Source organism: Manacus vitellinus, unplaced genomic scaffold (assembly GCF_001715985.3).
Source record: "Manacus vitellinus isolate BGI_N305 unplaced genomic scaffold, ASM171598v3 scaffold_3_pilon, whole genome shotgun sequence".
In the NCBI taxonomy this organism is placed as follows: Eukaryota; Metazoa; Chordata; class Aves; order Passeriformes; family Pipridae; genus Manacus; species Manacus vitellinus.
In genome coordinates, this window is record NW_021940535.1 from 38220554 (window position 1) to 38243976 (window position 23423).

Here is a 23423-nt window from a genome sequence, read left to right on the forward strand (position 1 = left end):
AGATAATGGACCATCCAGACACCCTTAACTGATTTAGGGCTTCTTTGTCATTATCTTAGATGTCTGTGAACTTCATAGGATTAGGTAAGAAATAGCAGGTGATGTCCTGATTTTTTAAAAGAAACTTTCTGAATGAGCAGGAGATGTGGCAGACCACCAATTTGAGCTGATTGCATCAAGTAAAAACTCAATACTTGTTATGGCCAATTTCATTCCATATATAAAATGATACATTTGCTTTCCTATCTCTGGAAATTTTACTTTTTCATTATTTACCTATGAGGAAAAATAAGTTATTTGTGCTTCTTGACAGCCTACTGGAGTTCTAACACTTGCAGCTAACTTACAGTTTGTGGTTTCTTTATGATTTGAAATGTTTCACATTACTTCTGCTTCCTTGCTCTTCTTTTTGTTCTGCTTGTCTGATGTAGGAAAAATTCTTCCAGTTTTATCTGGTGTGATCTTTTAGGAAGCTTCAGTCTCTTTAGTAAACAAAAAGCACTGAATTATATTTGGATGAAAATTCCTTTTTCCTCTAATTTTTGTATAATACATGCAATGCTTTTTGACTCCTGGAATTTCTGAAATATAACAAATATGGTATTGTCTAGAAATGAGAGGTAGCAAGCAAGGATTCTCAAGCAAGGGAAAGTTTCTTGAGCTAGTACAGCAAGAAAGAGCAAAATTTTTTGAGATGTTCTGAAAATAGAAGTAAAGGCTGTCATGGAAAGGAGAGGAATGCCTCCTCAGGGCTATTTCATTAGCATGGACTCAAAACCTGCAGTCTTACCAAATGCACTGTTTACTTTGAGGGTGCTTGGATGGGCAAGCCCCTACTTGCTTCTGTCTGACTACATATTTTTAGTAGTGACACTGTGTTGTGACTCTGCACAGAGTGCACCAGACCCCCATGTGAGCAGTCTTGTCAGTGGGAGTAATAAGCACATGTTCAGTCCCATTCTCATCAGAGCTCTGGAGTCTCTCTAATAGGACTCGTTTTGCTCAAGCTGAACATCACCTGTTTCCCCAACCTTCCCATATGGCATTTACTGTGCAAAAGGGTTTGAATGACCATCTATGTAAGATGTTGCTGAGCAGCCACGTGGATTATGTCAAACCTCTAGGAAAACGACCATTTTTCTTAAGATTAATAATGCTGAAAAAGGAAGTGCAGGCTTCGTGATTGAAGACAGCTGTTTAGTGGGGAAACATAATCCTGGGGCAGCTCACGGGAGTGGAGTCTTACTCTGGTTTGTCAGCATGGCCTCTATGCCAGTTCATTGTGGAACAGTGGCAATGTTCTTGCCAAAAGTTGTGATGCTAAACTTGCAGAGTGTTTCTATTATCAATGTTATTTCTAGTGACCTGATAAAAAACGAGAGGGTGCACATGAAGTAATGAGAAGTGGTTGGATGTTTCTGGTCTGCTGCTGCCCTGGTGGCTCAGAAAGCAGTCTGCAAACTTGTGGCAGGAACTTTATGCCCTTTTTTCTGTCCTGGACTTGTGAGGAGCCCTTTTGTTCAGGGGAAGTAAAAAAATCTGAAGAGTTTTGAAGGTGCCTCATGTCAGAGGAAAACGTACTTCAGCTCCATACCCCAGAGTACTTGGTCTGGCTCATAGATTTACTTGCAATTACAGCATTGTTGATTTTATTGAGATGGCTTATAAAATAAATGTTTCAGGCAAAGATCCAGCAGTTCACTTCTGTCTATTATTTGCTCACATCTGAAGAACTGAATAAAAATCCCACAGGTACATAGGTTTAGTGCAACATCCTGTGTATAATGCCACAAACCAGATGCAAATTCTGTGTTACTGTATACTTGTGCAAATATGCATGTTTCATAAGAATAAATGAGTGAACTATCACAGCGTTCATAATCATATTTTTATGTTACCTTTTTCCATGTCCTACTTATAGTATTGGATGATTTTCGGTTTGCTGCAGAATTTAACAACCTGGAGAAAGACTGGTGTCTATGTAGAAGAGACTAGAATAGAACATTTTCTGTTGGGAGGGACCTACAACGATCATCCAGTTCTAACTGCCTGAGCAATCCAGGGCTCACCAAAAGTTAAGACATTGTCCAAATGCCTCTGAAACACTGAGGGGCTTGGGACATCTGTTGTTTTGTGGCTTGCTTTGGAGGTCAGGTGTGAGGTCTGGGTCTGACTTGGAGGAAGGAGAAAAGTAGATCTTGTTTTCTAGCAGTCAGCAATTACCCCGTGAAGTATGGTAATGTAACACTTCACACTTACAAAAACAACAACATACTCATGTATATGTTGATTTGTTGTTCAAATGTTACCCTCTGAGTGAGAGGACTATAACCCTCCTCCTTCCTGCACCAATCAACCTTGGATCTTGCATGCAGTTTTTAAGTCACATCTGGTGGCTGTGGTTGATTCCAAGGCAGAGAATTTGACAATATATGTCATGTTTGAAGTTTAATTTGAGAAATAAATAAATAATTTCATTTTGTTCTTGATTATTCTTCAGATTTTGGGGGTTTTGGTTTTTTTTTCTGTTTTGTGTTTTTTTGTTTGTTTTTGTTTTTGTTTGTTCGTTGGGGGTTTGTTTGTTTTTTCTTATTTTATTTTGTTTTGAGGTTTTTGTGGGTTTTTTGTTGTTGTTATTGTTGTTAAATTTTAACTTTAAAGTTTTAAGTCTTTATGATATGTTAATCATATCACCACATTTTTACTAATGTCAGATATATACCAATATAGATATGTATGCTTTGAAACCTTCTTATACTACATAGTTCAACAAGGCATTTGTAACACTTGCACAATCTAATCACTGAACATACAAAGGTTCAAAGCACTTGTGCTTCCATGGTGCTGGCACAATAAGAATAGCTCTTGAATATATTCTATGGAGAACTACTGTTTTAAAAAAGAGAGTCTTGTGGTTCTGAGGAAAAAAAAATATATTCCACACAGTACAGAAGCTGGAGCTAGCATAATATGTTTGAGTTCCATTTTAAGCAGAATATTAGCCTTTTCAAAAATCTACACATTTTATGAGTTCTCAATGATAACTGTTTCCTTCTCAGTAGTCATTTTTGTCTCCCATTCATGCATAAAACAAGAAAGTTGGAACAGTTCAAATCACATCATAAACTTAAAAACCTAGCTTATCCACCAATAATGCTAAAGCCACAAACACACAAAACTGTTTTCATCTGGTATCTGAACCTGGTCTTGGAAAAGTTGAGTAATAGGAGTCTCTCCTATAATAGCAAAGGCCTTATCTTAAAATCTTTTTGAAATTACTTTAATATGCAATGGAAAATCTGATTTTAGAAAAAATAGAAATACTGTCATGTAAAATTAGTTTAAGTACAGCCTTATTTTATATGTAGTTTATAAAATGTTGGAGTTTCTTTTTTAAAACTGTGATTCACTCAATTAGACTATGCATAAGACTCTCATTTAACAGTTATATCAGGTGCTAGACCAAAGAACGTAAAAAGTAATCTCAAATTAAGGTACCTATAATGGATACCAAGGAGTTTGTTCTCTTACTAACAAGAGGATTTATGCATTTTTCTAGAGCTTAAAATTCACTTCCTCTTTGTGTATTCACATATTTAAGTTTGCATTCTAGCCTTGAAATACTTCTGAAAACACATTACACTGTAATGTAAAGAGCTGGTTCTGGGCAGTGCTCAGTCACTCATCCTCTCTCTCCATCTCTCCTACAGTTTGCATGCTGATTATTGTGCTAGCTCCACTAAAGACTGATTTTTTGTGTCACCTTTAGTTTAAACAAAAAAAAAAATCATAATCATAACTGAGTCAAATGTCCAAAGGAAAAAGTGGTTTGTCCATATGCTCAGACAGCAGTGTCCTAGGTCCCATGGACAGGGGCACGGCCAAGAGGTCAACAGAAGGAATCAATGCCCTGTGCTTATCAGTCATTAATCCTCAGGCAGACGTTGCCCAGTTTGGTGCCCTCCAGCTCAGGAAACACACCATAAACCAGAGGGCAGGGAGATGTTGGGGCTGGAGCAGGTGCTCCGGGTGGAAAGGTGGAAAGGAGCGGTGCTGGCTCAGTGGGGTCAGAGGCACCTTGGGGGGACCTTGCAGAAACCCTGCAGGTCACAGTGAGGAGGGGACTGCTGCTTGCTGCTGTATGTGGTGAGTGGCCAGGGCAAGAGACAGAAATTAGAATGAGGGAAATTTAGAATGGATATAAGGAAACCTTTTTCAGCCTGATGAGGGTGAAGCAGCAGCACAAGTTGCTCTGTGAGGTTGTGCAGGCTCCATCCATGGAGGCTTTCAAGGCCTGGGCAGCCTGGTCTGACCTCGCATCTGCCCTCGCATCTTCACCAGGTTTTCCTAGGTGAAGGATTTCCCACCACTCTAGCCTTGATGCTCTGCTCTTTCCTCCATATCTTTAGCACCACATTTCTTGCAAGGTCTCCTGCACCACTGCCACCCTGCTCCCAAAGCCTTTTGCAGCTGCAGTGGTGAGAGGCTGGCTACACATTTGCAGTGCAGACAATCCTGAATTATCTCCACATACCTTTCACAATTCACTGTTCCTTTTTTTAAGAGTCTGAGTGGTGTTACGGGTTATCTTAAAAGTTGCTTCAAAGCTTTAAAGTGAATGGAGAGTGAATTTACTTGAAGAGATTGGGGTATTTCCTTATCATTTCTTGATGTGTTGCTGTGATATGGCTGTGACATAACTGGCTAAACCCAAATAACTTCCACAACTCAAAGAATGTCTCTAGCATCTAACATAGGCTGCTGCCAACGCTGGTACCATCAAAAGATTTCTGTTGCTTTCTACTAAGCTTGAAGTTGATGAAAATTTAATGAGTTGTAATTAAGGACTGAAGGAATTGAAGATTCTTTATCGAAGTTCCTGAATTCTGCGTGGTGAATAACAGTAATTGATAAATGCAAACGTATTGATTTATCCTTTATCCTAATTGGTATTTGTAAATGGAATGAACATTTCCCCCCTAAATTAATAAAAGATCACTTTTGAGGGTTTAATTAACTGTTCTTTGAATTCTTCATTCATCTAAAATTAACCTTCTGTGACAATTATGAAACTTTAAAAAAATTCCTTCTGTGTAACGTAAACTAGTGAGGCATACATTGACTTGGCAACCTACTATTAGCTTGCAAATGGAAAGACTTATGGCTGGAAAAAACCAGCTGCACCTGTCGTTTTTGCTGAACAAATCACCCTGAAGTACACCATCACTCCAGCCTGCCACTCCATCATTTGTATTGTTAAGAAAGTTTTTTTCTCATCAATAGCATATATTTTTTAGAAATAAGTAAAACCCCACAGTTCCCCTGGTATATTTATGATTTTAATAGAGTCTTACGAACAGTTGGTAAAATAACACATCTCAATTTATTAATAATATTAGCTATAAAGAAAAACGTCTTAAGTAAGATTTCAGGGCGTGGTGTGTTTTTATGTTTTTACCTCTCACAGAGCCCATCTGAGATTTATGCTTTGCAGATTGCATGTCTCCATTAGCACCCTGTTGAACTCTGACCTTGGTTTTTTTTGTAGTAACCAAAATAAAAAGATTATCCAGTTCTAGACTTTCTGAAAATAATGGATGGTAATCACAACTGTGGTCAAAGAGGTTCCAGGGGATCGCGTTTGTGTGTCACCTGAGCATAGTTTTAAGTGAATTTTGTGCTGTCTTGGACTGGTCCCAAGGCTTGTTCAGGGCTGCGCTCCAAATTAAATGGAGGGATGCAGGGGGCCTCTTCCATAATGCTCTGTCAGGTATTTGGAAAGGGGAGAGGGTCAAAGCTGCTCCATGAGGAAAATCCCCAGGGCAGCTCCTTGCAATCATGTGAGCAGGCAGACGGACATTTCTCTTGTGTTGCCACAGAGCCCATTTCTGCGACCACTTGTATATTCTCTCCTACTTGAAAACATGCCTAACATGCTACAGCCATGATAACGGGCAGAATTTTCCCCCTTTTTTTTATCCTAATCTCTGCCCCCTTGTTTCTGAATCTTTGCTTCTTTCCCTGCCTCTCTGATCCAAATTGCCTCTTTGTCTTCAGCAGGTCCTGTAGGCTGTCCCAGGCTACTGCTCTGTGCAGGCACCCACCAGGCTTCCTCACCATCACATCTCCAGTGTGCCTGGTGGGTGACTTCACACTACAACTGCAGGACTTCCTTTTTGACAGACTTTGTAATGTATTTAGCACAGTAAAACTTGATGCTCAGTCAAATAAATGGAAAGCAACTCTTCACTGCAGACTCTGGTGGCTGAGATAAATATGGAACCAAGGCTGATGTAGAGTATAACATCCCATTACACATTGGCATTACTGTAAATTAAACCATAGTTCACTTAGAAAGTATAGGATTAAACTGTGAATCTGGACCAGACTCTTGTTGTGTGGTTAAGTTCCGCCAAATTAAAATTACCTGTGCAATTACAGTTGAGTGTAGAACCCTAAATAGGTGGCTTTAATAACTAGAATGAAATTGTTGTTACTAAGGGATATGCGACTGTGATTTTATTAACTGCAGAATAGACCAACAGAGGTAATTGCTGCTAGTGGAAGAAGATGGTTAATTTGTTTGTGCTGTAGAGAATTGTGGGGAAGCTTGGAAAGAAAATGTAGGGTGAAAATGTCCAAAACATTGTTAATAAAATAAATATTTTTCCTTTTCTTTCTTTTTCTGTTGTCGTGTAATAGAGCTCTTCAAAAGGATTAAGATATGTGTCATAATGCTTGGCAGGTGACTGATTATTCAGTGGAAGACACTGCTTTATGTGAAATACACTTTAAGGTCTTGTCTTTAGACCTGAAAGTGTTACTTGCTTAAAGCTAGCTTTGTGGTCACTGCCTTCATTTCCACTATGTTTTATGGCTGTTAACATTGCAGAGTTGTTATATTTAATGGAGAAGGCAGTAGTGTTCTTTAGGTTTATACATTATCTGTGAGCTATTTGAATTTGCAATTGAAAAACTTCATTTTGACATGGGAGTAAATCATTGACAAACTTGTCTTTAAAGTCTAGAAAACATTGAAAAGATCAGTTTAATTCCAGTGTTAAATATGGAAGTTACACCAATCCTATTTTTTCTGTTCAAGTAGTCTTTATTGAGGTAAGAAACCTGATTTTTTTGATCCAAGTTATTCCAGTCTTTCCCCCATACAGGCCTTTTTACTGAAAGGCATTTTAAGGACTCTTAAAATGAGGGACATCATGAAGGGTTGCTCTCAGAATTTGTAGCATTAATTTTTAATAGCTTCTGAATTATTCTGTTTATTTTAGGGTTCATATCATAACATGATAGATTTGGAGGTTGTATTTCAGTGCAAGGAATTCAGGTCAGACTTGCTGAAGCCTCCCTGATAGCAAATCCCATTAAAAGCACAGGAGGGTTTACCGGAGGGGAGTTACTGTTCTCCTTCCCGTTCTTCTTTCCATCTATTTTCTTTCTGCCTCTCTTCATTTGCATATATTATTAAGTACACATGTCTGTCTGCTCTTTATATGGCAGTCCTTATAGCATCAATATTTTATTTTAAGCCTCAAACAAGAACATACTGAAGTTAAATTTTTATTTTATTTGATTAATGCGTTAGTACAAATTAAAAACTTTGAACTAAGACTGTATGTTTTTAGATCTTTCAGTCATTACAGCAAACCATTATAGGATCAAGAACATCCAGATCAGAGAACACTGTTTGGTAGAGCATAGTAAATAATGTACTCTTTGGGAAACAAAAAATGCATTCAAAACATCAATTTACCAGTGTCCTTTATGGTTCTAGGCAGAAATGCTGGTCATGCAGTGTCCTTTTGTGCTGGTTTAAAGGTAAACCGGCAGGGGAAATGAACCCAACTCAAAAGAGAGATTATAAATCAGAATAACAATTTAATAAAATAATACAATTAAGTACGATTATACAGACGAACAATTGGTTTTAATCCACAAAATCCAAACGTATAACCCAGCACCCTGGGGCATGAACAGAGTGGTGTTTGTTGTGCCCCCGGAGTCCAAAGTAAAAGGAGAGGGGAAAACCTGTTGGTGAGAGTGCTCTTGCAGTCTGGTCAAGAGTGGTGGTTGCAGTCTGGTTGAGAGTGGTGGTCTGCAGTCTTTCTCTGGATCCCACAAGTGGTTAAAAAAGTCCCAAAACTCCAAGATTATATATCCTCCAGCTGAGGCAGGAATGCCCAGTACCTCTCTCAGGGCGGGGAGTTCCACAAAGGGTGTGAGGACAGGGGGCACCCTCCTATCTCGCAGACCTCTTAACACCCAGTTTATAGCCTGAGGAGTCAGGCTGCTCTGGGCAGAGGGTGTAAATGGTCTACTGATAACAGTTTCTGGGAAATGGTATGGAAGGCTATAGAATACACAGTTTTGGGTTACACCCATACAGTGATGAACTGGTCCCAGCTGTTCTAACTAGGAGACCTTTGTATTTTAACTTGTGCTAACCTACTTTACAAACGGACACTGAGCTTTTTTTAGAGGAGATTTTGCATTTATATATTGCACCTGGCATGGTCACCAGTTCAGTTTTCCATTCAGAAAATAGTTTGAGGTTCTTAGTAACATATTTCATAGACCCTTATATTTTATTGATAGGGTTATTAGTTCTTTTCAAGGTTTTTCTTGGCTGGAAAGACTACTCTTTCAGCTTTCTTTGTTCATCACCATCTACTACTGTCTGTTGTTTAAACACTGTATTGAATTTTCCTTTCATGTTCCTGAAGAGCAATGTCTAAGGATGGAGGTTGGAGGAACCATGAGGGTAACCTGGGTGACACTCCAAATATCTGCCAGAAATAAAGAGCAGTTGCTGCATTCCTAAAGCATGCTCTGTGCTGTAGCATTTTCAGTCTTATGTGCTAGTAATTGGGACCATTTGTTGTCATTTATGTAAATAAGGTAATGAATCATCAAATATGCAAAGCAGGACATCAAGTCATCTGCATAAAATCTCCAGATTTCAGAACATTTAGTCTCTACAACTATGGGTAGATTGTAACCAAGAAATATCTTTCCAGATGGCTTGAGCAGGTGAGGATGCACTGCCTGCACTTTTCAGAAGAGTCGTGGTAAACTTGGACTACCTGAGCCATCCTATATAGCTGTATAAACACAGATAACTGGATTTGCAGATTTTTTATTGCTGTTTTAACAAATGTGTTTGTATCTCCAGAGTTGCTCAGACAGCAAAGGATCAAGCATCTGACTGTTTATAGACAATTTACTCAAACCCATGGAACCAGCATTATAGGGCACTTGTTATTGTAATGACAAGTAAGTGACAGAAGGAATTAAATTCAACGCAGAATCACAGAATATGCCGAGTTGGAAGGGACCCACAAGGATCATCGAGTCCGACTCCCAGCCCTGCACAGGACCCCCCCACCAGGAGTCACACCATGTGCCTAAGAGTATCACCCAAACACTTCTTGAACTCTGTCAGGCTTGGTGCTGTGACCACTTCCCTGAGGAGCCTGTTCCACTGCCCAATCACTCTCTGGGGGAAGAATTTTTTTCTAATATCCAAATTAAGCCTCCCTTGACACAACTTCAGGCTATTCCCTCGGGTCCTGTCTCTGGTCACCACAGAGAAGAGATCAGTGTCTGCCCGTCTTCTTCTTCTCATGAGGAACATGAGTCATTTGAAATTTTGACACAGAAGAGAACCTTGTACATCTGAGTTAAGTAACAGTGTGCCAAAAGTAAAGCTTGCTGCAGTGTGATGATGCATATTTCAAATGGGACTTATGGGAGTCTTTTTTTCTTTTCTGTGGTGCCTAAAACCACACAAAAATCACAGACAGCTGATCATATTAGTTTCTTGAAATATTCATTAATAGGTGTCCAAAAAATATTGCATCTCACAAATAGACAAATATATTTTTTATTCTGCAGTTGACTAAGTCATCCTTCCCAGGGCTGCTCCTGATCACACTGGATTGGCAGAACACTCTCTGTGCCTGTCTGCAGTTTATATGGTGTCTCTGACTATTATTTTTGCTTCAAAAAAAGGCCCCAAATGATGGTTATTGTAATACCTGACTACAAAGAGTTCTGTATCTGCTTGTTTGCCTTCTCATTTCCATAGACCTGTAGAGATTTTTCTTTACATCCAGTGTCTGTGGTAGAAAAAGACTGGGATAGTTCAGCCAAGAGTGCCAGAGCTATGGCTGCCCTAGACAACTGTTTCTTCTCCCCACCATCTTCAGAGGATGACCATTGTCTTCCCATTGTTCTCTTTTCTTTGTAGTTTCCTCTTCCTTTTGAGAGTATCCACTGCAGCATCCACCTGGGGTGCAATTAATGGGACTTTGGTGGACGAGGAATAGTTAAAATACTTCATGGGGGATATGAATGGATTACCTTCATGCCTGAAGTTTGTCCTTCTTTCACTTTTTACTTACTTTTCCTATTTTCTCCCCCTGTGTGGATGATATAGAACTTCAGAATGAAAGAGGAATATTGTCACAATGAAAATGGCCTATCTGTGCCTGGACAATATGGGTAGGATTCTGTTAGTCAAGGATTGTGTTTGTCTCCTGGCATATTCAGTCTGCTCTTGCGTCCTACCTATTTCCTCTTCTGTTCATTCCAAGATTTCATTCAAATCATCATAAGGGCTGATTTTCTGTAAGGCATATTTTATCTTTTGTAAAGCTTTAAGCACTCTGTGTTGTATTTTTGATATGTTAGAGCTCTTTTAAAGGTTATTCTTTTATTAAGAGGTCGTTATTTGAAAACGACGATGCAAAAAGCTAGAGAAGGCTATAGTAATGCTAAAACAAATTAGCAACCAACATTTGAAACTTACATTTTGTCCAGAGTAAAATGTCAGTGTAGTGTTTCAAGTTGTTTCTCTCCCTCCCCTTTTTATAGTGGCATAGCCACTGTATAAAGGTGAAGCCTTTATAAAGGCGTATAAAGACTAAACCAGACATAGTTTCATTTACATAATTTCAGAAGAGAATTTGAAACTTGGACACCTTTCTTTTTTACTAAAAAACTACTACAAAACTGCTATAAATTTGGCAAAAGATATTTTTGTGCACATCTTTAAAATACTTTAAGAATCTAATGTGAAATAACTGCAGATGTGGAAGGCACTATTCATATGGTATTTAACAACAAAATAGTAATAGAGATGATCTCCTGTGATTTATAGCTTAAGGGTATTCCTTTAAGAACATACTGAGCTTAAGTTCTTATCTGATTTGATTAAAACATGAGAACAAGCGAAACAACTTTGAGCCAAGATTGTATAAATTTTAGCTTTTAGTCATTACAGCCAAGTCACATAACACTTTGTTAGACTTTAGCAATAATTTAAATATGAAATAAATATTTGAATTTTGTATTCTTCTGTGAGTGGCTGATATATAGAAGAAGGTAATATTCTTTTAAAAAAAAAGTATTTTTTATGAATTGCATGGGCAACTGCTAACAGCTGATTGTTCCCTCTGGAATTGCTTAGTGAGTAACCTGTTTTGTCAGGATGAGGTACCTAAGCCTGCCATCACAGTTGGCACCAACTGGAAATCTTAGCAACAGTCTTGGCAAACATTTCAAACATTAATGGCTGTGTTTGCACACAAATGCCCCACTGCTTTGTTCTTCTGCACTGTTCATCCATTGGGATATGCAGTTACCTGTGTGTAAGTGTGCTTAGGCTCGTATAACCCTTCAAGTGGGGAAGGGAACCAAGTGTAGTAGTCAAAAAGCATCCTGAGGACAGAACAACAACAGGTGAGGGATAGTAGTGATGTTTTTATACTGGTTTAGAAAACCCATAACCATGATATAGTTCAATATGTACAGACACTTTAATAGTAGGCCACAGACCTGTGTACTCAGGCAAAACACTTTGACAGTCTTGAACCAAAGCCAAATATAAGATGCAGAAGTGATAGAATAATAAAGAAAATTGACTCTACCTCTACTGATGGTATTTCTGAGTTTGGGGTACAATAAATTATTCAGGCTCCACAGCTGTAAACTCTTCTATCTTTAAGAAAGGTTTTGCTATGGTTTAATTTTCTAAAATTTGACAAAAAGGAAATAAAATAGACCTGAAGGGTTTTTTTTCAGTTTTAGATTTTTTTTTTTAAGACTTGAAGCTGAGATTAAATTTTTATGGCTGAGTAGTAAATCTCTGGAACAGGATTTCCTGATAGAAACGACAACTCCGCTTTAATTATAGCATCTTCTAGGCAGCTACTATATTACAGCAGGACCCTTAACAGACTCCTTTTTAAGACCATATTCAAGAGTAACAGGACTTGCCATAATTACAGCTTGCTTTCTGTTGGGGGTTCACCTGTCATTGAATTAATGACTAGGTTTCTTTTGCATTGTTTATTTTCTCAGGAAGAATGCCTTTAGATTTGTGTGAAATGTTTTAAAATGGGTCTCAATATGTGGAACATGAAGCATCTTCTGTATTATGTAACTATTTCAGAAATCATATATGGAAAAATAAAGCACTAGTACATAGTTCTAAGAAAGCTTTAACATCTGCAAAATTAACTTGTCACTAATTTTGCATGCTTCAGTTAGTAGAAAATGTACCTCTCTGAAGCACTAAGCTTTTTTTTATTATTATTACATTCCATACCTATCTGTGACTTGCATCTGAAATAGTTTTCATCACTGATCTTGCTTTTTTGGTGCCTATACATTTATTTCTTATTTCATGCTGAAAATGTTATGCCATCTGGTTACTTGCGTAATTTTGTAAAGAGAAGACTTCATTAATTTGCGGTTTTAACTTCTGCACCTGCAACTTCCATTTACTAGTGTAGCAGTTTTGCTTGTCAACAGTTTAGAAAGAGTCTGCTGGAGCTGAAATATTTGTGTATTCATGCCTTTCTCTCTTTAGATAGTTGCAGGCCAAAATAGGGTAGAGGATTTGGCGAGGCTGAGAAAATACCACATCCTGAACTGTACAGCATCAACTCCCAATTTTTCCTGCTTCACGTGCAAGGGATCCTCTCCCCTCCCCAGCTCTTTACGTGCAAATGTAAACTAGAACTTCATGGGTGCCCAAAAAAGGAAATTTCAAGCTTTGCAAATGCTTTGTTTGGATTAATAACTTCTATAGTCATGTTTCTTTAATCCCAGAGGGCACAAACATTACTTATGTTAATAGCAGTATCATAACCTATCTTATATGCTATGGTAAAAATGCCTTCTGTTAGCTAATTCTTAACAAATTCTTGTTATCACATTTCAGCAGTAGTTTATTTTCTAGGCAGGAAAGAGGAGAAGTTAGTTTTGAAACTAAAAGGACATTGTTTGAAACAGTGTATGGAAAGTGTATGGCTTTCTAAAAATATTTTCTAAAAATATCACGTATGTGATTATTAAAATGCATGGACAGCACTGTTGCTACCTTAATATTAGTTTCTACTGTGTGAGTCAGTGACAGAGTTCATTCATTGACACAAAGCTCTAGAAATATTCCTACAGTACTTTATAAAAACCTGACAAACTGAACTTTTTTTTGCTTAATGGTATGTTACATCACTATGATGTCTCTACCTAGCCGAAGCTTGCTATCTGAAATCTAAGAGAAAAAGGGTTGGATTTGTTCCGGACTTTTTGTTCAGGTTTTTTGTTTGTTTATTTTCGGTTTTGTGGGTTTGGGTTTTTTCTAAAGTAGTTCAAAAGAGTAGCTTGGGGCTTCAAAAAGCCTGAGAACTGATGAAAGACTTGCTCCCTGGGGAGCTTTGTTAAGAACCTGTGGTGGAGGGGGCGGGATGGCAGGAAGGGACCTGCCCCACAGCCGAGTGGAGCCCAGACCTTCAGGGGAGCTGGGCTGAGGTGTGAGGACACGTGCAGGTGGGATGTGGGTGATGGGGAGCTGGCAGCAATCCTGGGTTGCAAGCTCTCATGCTGTTCCATCCCATGAGGGTACTGGTTCACTGTCTACATCCAGGCTGAAACACAACCAGCAAAGCAACCTCAGTTTATGATTATTTTGGGGTCTGGGGTAGTTCTGGATGGGGTTGTTGGGGTTGTTTTTGGTGTTTTGGGGTTTTTTTGAATTGGTAGGGTTATTTGATTGGTGGCTTTTTTTTAAAAGATTCGACACTCATAGTTGGAATCACCAACTTCACATCTCAGAGCCTTTAAAACAAAAAGCAAGACTTTTTTGGGGAACATCATGCCACAGACTTCAAGGGGCTAAAAGGGAGTTTTGACCAGAAAGGAAGCAAATCCTCCCAAACGTGGCAGTCAGGCATGGGATAGTTTAACTGCTGGGACTTCGAAGAAAGAAGGTTGGACATCTACTGTTGGACAGATTTAAAGATATTTAGGCTTCCAGATTATAAATAGCCTCTGAATAAATTTGACAATACAGAATGACAGAATGGTGGGGAATGGGAAGGCAGTTCTGGAGATTGCCTAGTCCAACCCTCAGCTTGGGCAGGCTCAGCTACAGTGGGCTGGTCAAGGCTGTGCCTGGCTGGGTGTTGCTTATATCCAAGGATGGAGACTTCATGAACTCTCTGGTCAACCTGTGCCGGTGTCTGATCACCTTCTCTGTGTAAAAAGCCTTTTATTATGTTCTTTTTTTCCCTGTATTTCGATTTGTGCTCATTGTTTCTTATCCTGTTACTGGACACTATTGAGAACAGTCAGGCTCCCTCCCCTTTCATTCCCACATGAGATGTTTATGCACAACTCTCCTCCAGGCTGAGCAGTCACAGCTCTCTCAGCCTCTCCTCACATGACACAGTGCCATTAGACACCTGATTGCTACTCAGGCACCAAGATATTACTGAAAATGCCCATCTCCAACTGGAGTATTCCAGGAATTTCCCAGGTTTGAGGAACATCTTTGACTCACCCCATTTCTGCATGGCTGTGTCTCTGCTATGAGACAAAGAGCTGCTTCCTTTTCAAAAACAAGTGTCGATCAGGATGTTGCTGCTGTCTTTCAGTGCAGAAGTGTCACCTTGGCATCCAAATGGACAACTTAGGCCCACACCTTTCCTCTCAAAAGCTGATGGATAATGGCTCTCTTTTCCCCATCTCTTGTTGCTATGTTGCTAGAGAGAGAGCACTGCTAATTAGCCCAGAGTTACTCCCATGTCTGTGAAGTTCCTCCTTGTGAGTTGAAATCTTCCCACTCACTTAGAGCTCCTTTTGTATTGATATAATATGCAGAATAATATCATGGCAAGGCTTGCTGTATCGCACTTAATCTGTCCTGTTCTTGATGGGGCAACAAAGCAATAGGCAATATGCTTTATAGAGAAAGCATAAACAATTACCTATTTAATGTGGGATTCTTGAAAAAAAAATGGAAATAACTTGCAAAACTATTTTTCTGCATTACACAATTGGCATCTCAGAAAATGAGGAATGTCTGAAATAATTCAGTCATGTTTTGCTGTCTTTTTGCTTGTTAAGCATTTCTCCTAGATAACTATGAGTACTTTAACTCGTGCAATATTGATTTGTTTATGTTTGTTCTAGTTTTGAAATAAAATGGCTCCTCCTATTCTATCATTGATACAGCATACTACTTGCCTGGGATATTGAGGAATACATTTTAAAATTCAGAGTGAAGATTTTACTGTAACTGTAGCTATGATGTTTTCTTTTGTTTGCACTGTGGTTTTTTTCCTTAGAAGTTGTATCCAAAATTATAGTGAATGGAATTTTCTTTTCATGTGACCACATACTCTGCATCTTGGCAGCATTCACAAGCACAGAGCTGGCAGAGAAAGTTAGGCAGGATTTGCCTAGGCATTTTCAAAGAAGAGCACCCAGGAACTGAGGTTTGAAATAATGTAGCCTAAGGTCAGGAATTTTTTTCTTTAGAGTCAGTAAAGGACATGGTTATCTGTAATGTGCAAGAAGCCAGGACTTTTTTAGGTGAATATGTACCAGTGAAACAGGACTGTATAATGAGCAGTATTCTGTGCAGTGTTACTTCCTAAACAATGCCAGCTAACAATAAGGGACTTGGGCCATTTAACAAACAGAGATGGTATTTGCTGTCAATCCTTCATTTCTTTTGGTGAATTAGATAATACAATGCTAGGAGAATATGCATCATTTAATCCAATTTAAGATTGCACTGTGTTTAACTCAAAGACAAATGGGTTCTTGACATTAGGCATTTACCATACAGTGCTGAAACAGTGTGGTTTTGGTGCACAGTGAAGAAATCTGCTAAAACAAGACAGTGTTTGTTTGAGAGAGAGGGTTGGGAAAGGAGTGCAGGACGGTCCCGCACGCAAAGGTAATCCCGTGCCTGGGTGGTTTTTCACGTTGTACCTGTGTAGGTGGAGCATTCCTCTTCTGCTCGGGTGCTGCCCGGCACCTCGTCGGTGCACAGCGGGAGTTCGAGACAGCCCCCGGAAGAGCATTTCCTTGCCACAGCGTGGTTGGGACTCAGCACCAGGACAGAGTCATCTGCTTTACCCCAGCACACACTCACATTCCACAGGTCCGGGAAACTGCGTGACCACCCAACGCTTGGTGTTTAAAACTGATCGGACTGGCAGCACAGCACTTCACATCCAGCTGCGCTGCACACACCAACTCCACAGCCTCTGTGCTGGAAAGTGAGCTGGGAAGGATTTTTTTAGAAATTGCTTTTGGAGCAGGTACATTCCTGCACAGGCAGAATGTCCAAACCTTCTCGCTTGGCTCGACCTTTGTCAGCCAATACAGCTCCTAAATCGCCTTTGTCTAGAAAAGAAGATTTTAACAGCCGATCACGAAAAATTAGGCTAGGTGAAAAGATTTTGAGAGCTGGCAGCGAAGGAAATCTGGTTAAACAGCATCAGCAGGAGCAGGTGGAAATCACAGAAGGGCTTGTGCCACGGAGGGCTCCTTTCCTGAAAGGTAACTGGTTATTTCATGCTGTATAAGAAACAATCAAATGCATTAGCAATTATTGTGCTTTTAATAAACCCCAAACATCAGTTATTGTATAATAGGGGGGTGTGTGTATATGTGTGTGTGTATTGTTGCTGAACGAGAGAGACTTGTACATAAAGCATTTGTTTTGAAAATAAAAGGGCTCGAAATATTTTTGTTGTTCATTTGTAGCTGGGTGCTGTATAGAAGCTAAAATACTGGGCTGTCAAAGTGGTAAATCACAGTCTTTTACAGTCTAAATGTGACACTGTATTGGGAAGCTTTATTTGAAATTATAATTTGAAATTATTAGCAAGTGTGAGAAAGATTAAATAACATGAGAAAACAGACATCAGTGCAGGCACAGAATCTTTCAACCTTGCAAGTAAAATTCCTTTTTAAGGGTCCTAACAAGGCAGCTGGGAGTTGATTTCTTCTATAAAAACTAAACAGATCAAGTGTATTTGGAAAGGCTTATATGCTTTCAGAATGCAAACAAATGTGGAGGATAATATAAGATTATGATCTACTTTCACTGATCTGTTGAGCAATGGGCTGTAGGAACATTATCACTGCCTCTTTTTGACTTAGTTTTTGTGAAGGTACTCCTTAGAACTGCATTTAAAAGTAGCTATTTAATCTGCATGGCGAAAAATGAGGGTAAGTTGCCGTTCTAATCAGGAAAAAAGGTAGTAGTATTCTAGTCAGGCTTTTCATAGGTTCTATATTTTAATATAAACAAGAAGCAGAATCCTTTCAATCTAGAATAAAAATTGCTGTCCCTCCATCCTAAATCCATAGGAAAAAGAAGTGTAAATTACAGACCTTTGTAACTTGAAACTGTACTTTGATTTCGCACACATGGCATCCAAGGTCACAGTTTTTATTCCCAGCTGAATACGGTTTAAAAGATTTTTTTTCCTGCAGTATGACTTTTATTATTTCACAAAGAAGGGAGAAGTGATGACACCTAGTCTTACTCAGGGAGATGGATGATCTGTTTGTTTCTACAAAGGAGACTGGGTCTGAAGCACTTTATTAAAGGCAGAAGAGAGCAAATAGAAAAGCTGGAGGTGGGAGGGCTTAAACTTCTAGTCTTGCTCGCAGAACATCTTGCTTATTTAGAGATGTAATGTGGAAACTCATTTTTGATCTTGCTATGTACACAAGAAATTAAAACTTTCATTCCAAAAAAAGCAGATGTACAATTCTTTCTGCCCTGGTAACCAATATTTATTGATGCTATAGCACATGATGTTTCTCAGTCAAATTTTTAAAATTTGAAAATTTTCATAGAAAACCCTGTAACAGTATGTTTTTCACCAAGCTTAAGGTTTTTAAACAGTAGTTTCTTCCCTTTGTGTTATCTCATTTATTTGGCACATTGAGAAAAGGAAGTCATTGGGATTTACAGAATAGCAAGTGTGTCCTTTTAAGGGATGTAATCTTTATGGCACTCTCACTTCCTGCTTTTACTCATTTTATTTAGATGTTTTTGAACTATATAATGCTTTGCAACTACAAGCAAGGGTTCTACTCGCTGTTTAGTGTTTTAGGTGAAATTTCTCTAAAAGAGAAACATAGTGGGTATTGGTAGTGCTGCATCCTGGCATGTGCTTTTAGTATTTATAGCTTACACTTACTGTCTTCCTGAGCATGAGTTAATCCCTGTTAAGTACTGGCTTTCTGCATTGGGACAATTGGTACATTAGGCAAGATGTTCTGTGAATTGTTTTTGCAAGAGTTGTTGAAAAATAAACATTGATACTTCTGAAGGGAGCATATTTATAAGGGTGATGAAAATGCAGAGTGTGGGTTTTTTTCTCTGAAAATGGGACTGGCTGGATGGCCCCCAGTGGAGTCCAAGCGTTGACCAGAGCGATTTGGAAGATGTTTTGTGAGAAGCTGGTACCAAACTGGATGGTGGAGGGGTGGCAGATATGGCAGAAGCCAAATGAAGCAATGGAGGGTATAGGAGCCACAAGGCAGTGCCCTGGGGTCAAGGCTGACTAACACAGGAGAGCATGAGCAGCAGCCAAAGGGTATTTATAAGAACTTGAAGTGGTAAAGAGGGCAGGTACAGGCTGAATGAGATGGCTAAAGCAGGGAGCATAGTGAGGGGAGGCAGACAACTCCTGGGGGAAGAAGACTGGTGGTTGGAGGAGAAAAAAATGGCAAAGGATTGGTTTTTAGGAACAGGTGTGTCAAAGGGGTTGGAATGGAGAAGTGGGAGCAGGAGGCTCTGTTAGGCAGGCAGTGGGGTCCTGAACAACCTGACATGGAAGAGGGGTTTAACCAACCTTTATTCAGTGTCATGTAATGTCAGTGAAACCCCCATGGCCCTCTGTGTGTGTGTGTGTTACCCCTTAAAATCTTGGTCTGTGCACAAGAGATCAACCTGGGTCATCTGGACTAGTTTCTACTAGTGAGCTTTACAGTTCTTCATGAGCAACATGACACTGTTTCTGGTTTCTTTGAAAGTCTGTTAAATTAAAACCAAAAAGATAACATGCATGAGTGGTGCTAGCAGACAGCAATCCAGCAAAGCTCAGTGCTTAACAGATAGGAAATACAAAATTACGGTTATAATTTTAATGGGACTGTAAAGCATGATGATTCATTTTAATTATGATTGTATGTTGGGGGCTTTTTCTACAGGATTCTTGCCCTGCATTGTGCATGGGATGAGTTGTGCTTAACTGAGAAGTTGGATTCTATTAGCAAGGGGGCAGTTTATGGCAGAGTCAAAAGTAATCCCTGTAGGTAAAACCATTAAAGGCTGGAGTGAATCTCTCTGCCTCTGAGGTCTGTGTGGTATCAGAGGTACTGCTTCAACTTTCAAAGGGGAATGCTGGCTGTGTGGATTTGGTTTTTTGTTCAGTTGTATGTGCAAGTCTGAGACCCTGGGTTCTGATTTGCAGTGCTGAAACGATGTCAGAGTAACTGAAGTCAGTGTCAGCTGCAATTTTATTGCATAAAGTACTGTCTAACACAAAGGACTCAAGAAGGTCATCTGGTACTTATCTGCTACTCTTTGAATTTAATGAACAACTTTGACCATAATTTCTCTGGATGCCAAGTTCTCATCTTGCTAAAAAAGGGAGGAATGGGTAGAATAAAATCCTTACTTGATAGGGACTATTGTAAGAATGGCATTTCACAAAAATTTACCTACTTTATTACAGTAATGAGGAATATTTAGACCCAGGCTACAAAATTTGTTGCTTGGTCTTCAGACCAAGATCTGACAAGCACGTGGTACATGAACCCCAAGTTCACATCCAGAATAACTAAGATGATTCCATGAATGTGAAGTGTGTCCTGTTCATTTTGTGAGGAGAACAAGATGATGGCCTGTGTGAAGGATGGGATGGGGCTGTGGGTGAGGAAAGACTGTAGTGCAGCACATGTGCATGTGGAGTAGGAAAAAGGGTTGCAGAGACAATCTCAGTTTTGTCATTGCACGTGTGGTGAGGAACTATCTTTTCAAACTCAATGTCATTTTAGGGTTTCGTGGTTTAAAGAAAAAATGGAGATAGGTAAGGCTTTCTCTTTTCATTCTCAGTTTTAAGACTGAATCAATTAAAATAGGATTTTTTTACCTTTGGGATGTGTTACTGATTGGAGAACTTTATGAATTTCTGTCACCCATACTTTCCTCCAAGAAGAGCAAAGATTATACTAATGTCTCCCTTTTCAATTTCCTTTCTCTGTGCCCTTTTATTGAATGTTGATATTTGCTTTATTATTTGCCTTCATATAGTTTCACTTTGCTTTATTTTTCACTCTGTTTTTTTCCATTAGATTTTCCTCCTCGGTTTCTCCTCTGCACTTTACTTTGCAATTTACGGTGGTTGGAATGCAAGGCCAATACTTTTATACAAAAGCTTTTGGTATCCCATATTCATTTGGATCCAAAACTAGACAAAACCTGTTTGTTCCATCCCTAGTTATTAGATGGGGGCCAAAGGACTTTAGGGATATAGTGGGTTTCATATCTCTGGCCTCTTCATGTAAAACAAGCAATAATAACACCACAGAAAGTGGAATTAATTCTATTTTCCCTAGTTTGCTTTTATGACAAACTCCAACATAACAATGACTATATAATCCATATGTGTATTACTAATTATCTCCAAGAATGTTATTGTCTTTAAATAAAGAGATATTGAATCATGACCAAAGTTTGGAAATTATTCTTTCTGACATTCAAGTAATATCTATGGAATGTTTAAGGCCAAGAATTTATCTGTCAGGAACTTCCATTTCACAGCATTTCCTGACAGAGATGTACCTACAAATACAGAACACATGTAAGATTAGGGGTTTGTCTTCCAAGGAAGTTCATTATTAAAAGAATAGCAAAACAAAGACTGTTTCTATGTAGCCTACAGTATTTTTGTTTCCTCTGCAACTGTTTAAGATTCATCAAGGCAGAGAACACAGATCTTGTAAGTACTTGTATATACAAATGTTCATTATCTCACAAATTTAATGCTAATTCTCTTCTTTACTGCCAGTACATTTTTTTTCACTTTCAAATGCAGAATTTTTCTGTGATCTTAAAAAAAAAAAAGAAAAATAAGAAATTCTACTGTCTCGTAGAGTAGTCTGAAAAACAATAGTGAAACTAGGGTTGGTATCAGAGGTGCAACACAGTACAGTTAATTGTTCAAAATTTTGAGCTCGAGACACATGATTTTGCTAAACTATGAGGAATATATTACTTCATTTTAGTGTATTAATATTAAAAATTAAGAAATAACATGGACCATTAGATATTAAAATACAAAATAAATCTGGATAAAAAATTTCAAGCTGGAAAAGAACATTATTAAAATAACTCTTGGAATTAATAGTTGTATTGTAGAAACAGAGATCAGGTATGAGACAGTAGACATTCTTTCATTGCCTACGAGAACATTTATTTCTATAGCTGTTGATGTATGACTTCACCTGGAGGATGAATAGGGCAGCTGAACATGCTTCCTTCCAATTAAGATTACGCAGTATATAAACTGGAGTTATGGTTATTGAAAACTGAATGTCTGGACATTTGTTTAGGTAAGGAAGGATAGGCCCACTTCTGTTCTTATTTGCCGTGAGATCATGATTCAGATCTAAGCATTAAGTATATTTTAGCTATTTTTTTAAGCATGATTTCCTGCAAAAATTGGTCATGTCAAAAGTCTCTGGCAGGCTTTCCTTCACTGGTAACATTTTTACCCATTATCTGAATCTTTACAATTATGATGGAGAGGGTAAGTGTCCCAAAAATACTGCGTTTCTATGATGTACTGTACACGCTGTATGCTGTGTAGGATATTCTGTTATGTACCTGTCAAATAATACATGTCTATATTTTTCTTTAATATTGTGGAATACTGCTGGCTGGGTGTGGAAGGAATACCTGATTAATATTGTGTTCAGGGAAAAGCTGCAGTGTATGCTCAGCTCTTCTTTCACATAAGAGAGTTCACGTGTGGGTGAGACCTCATGAAAGCCATACCCCAGGGACAAGCTCAGGTTGTAGCTCACAGCCCTGATAATTCACTAGAGAGGCAAATGCAGACTGTGGATGAGATTGCATGAATTCTGATGGAAATGTTTTGAAGTTGAATGCATACTGCAACCTAAGTACAATTCCATTTACAAAGTCAACAGTCAATGCCAAATAAAAAAAAAATTAAAGAAAGATGCTTTGGAAACTGAGTTATGGTTTTGCATTGCTTACAGAACTATTTTTCAATTGCAAAAGTATATCCACTCTGAAATCTCTTCCTTTGGGACCTAGCAGGATTGGAAGGAGTGCACTATACATCCCTTTGGGAAGCTCAGTATCTTCTGTTTGTTATACTACAAGGGCTAATAGCAGAGGATGGGCAAAAACTCCACCAATTCCCTCCACGGCTCAAGACAAGCTTAAGCCATCTAGATGAGGGAATTTTGGAGAGGCTACAATTTTGTGGGAAGTTAGGTATAATTTTTTGAAGGCTGATTTTTCTTTAAATTGTGTCTTTCTGAAATCAGTCAGGGGTTTTGAAGTTTAGCTTAAACTAAGGAAATAAATAGGTGGCACAGATTGTAGGTACTTAAATGTTCCTCATTAGATACTTGTTCCATAAAGCTTTATCAATATCACTTTGACATGTGTAGGATGTAAATATGTATTTCATATAGAGTATATAACTTTTCATGTGAATACAGTATTTTTAGTGGTTTAAGAGTGTAGCTCAATGCCTAAGTGGCATGACTGACATGGAACCACAGTATTTCAGTATTACAGATTTCAGTAGATGCTAGTGAAACATGTAAATCTGGACTAATTTTGTGAAATTTGGATGAGGAGACTCAGAAATAGTAGTCCTACTGTCAACCCCCCCTCAAGGCTGGTTGTTCCTGTGAAACAGTTTTTCTCTATCCAGAATTGGGCTTATGAATATAGGGTGTATAATTTTTGAGTGTGTCCTCATATCAAAACAAGAGCTAGAGTTTTGAATTGGAAGAATAACTTTCAGATTTATGCCTTTATT

At 38.6% G+C, this 23423-nt stretch overlaps 1 protein-coding gene across 2 annotated transcripts in view; it reads left to right on the plus strand.

Annotated features, from left to right (window-relative positions):
• Positions 1-23423, plus strand: part of KIAA1217 (KIAA1217 ortholog) — a 335939-nt gene that overhangs the window by 86634 nt on the left and 225882 nt on the right. The window contains exon 1 of one of the 2 annotated variants that reach the window (XM_018075544.1): positions 16818-16875. The exons of the other annotated variant lie outside the window; for it this stretch is intronic. The gene's annotated coding sequence lies outside the window, so the exon portion shown is untranslated. Of the gene's footprint in view, positions 1-16817; positions 16876-23423 lie in introns of those variants that run through there. 2 annotated transcript variants of the gene reach the window in all.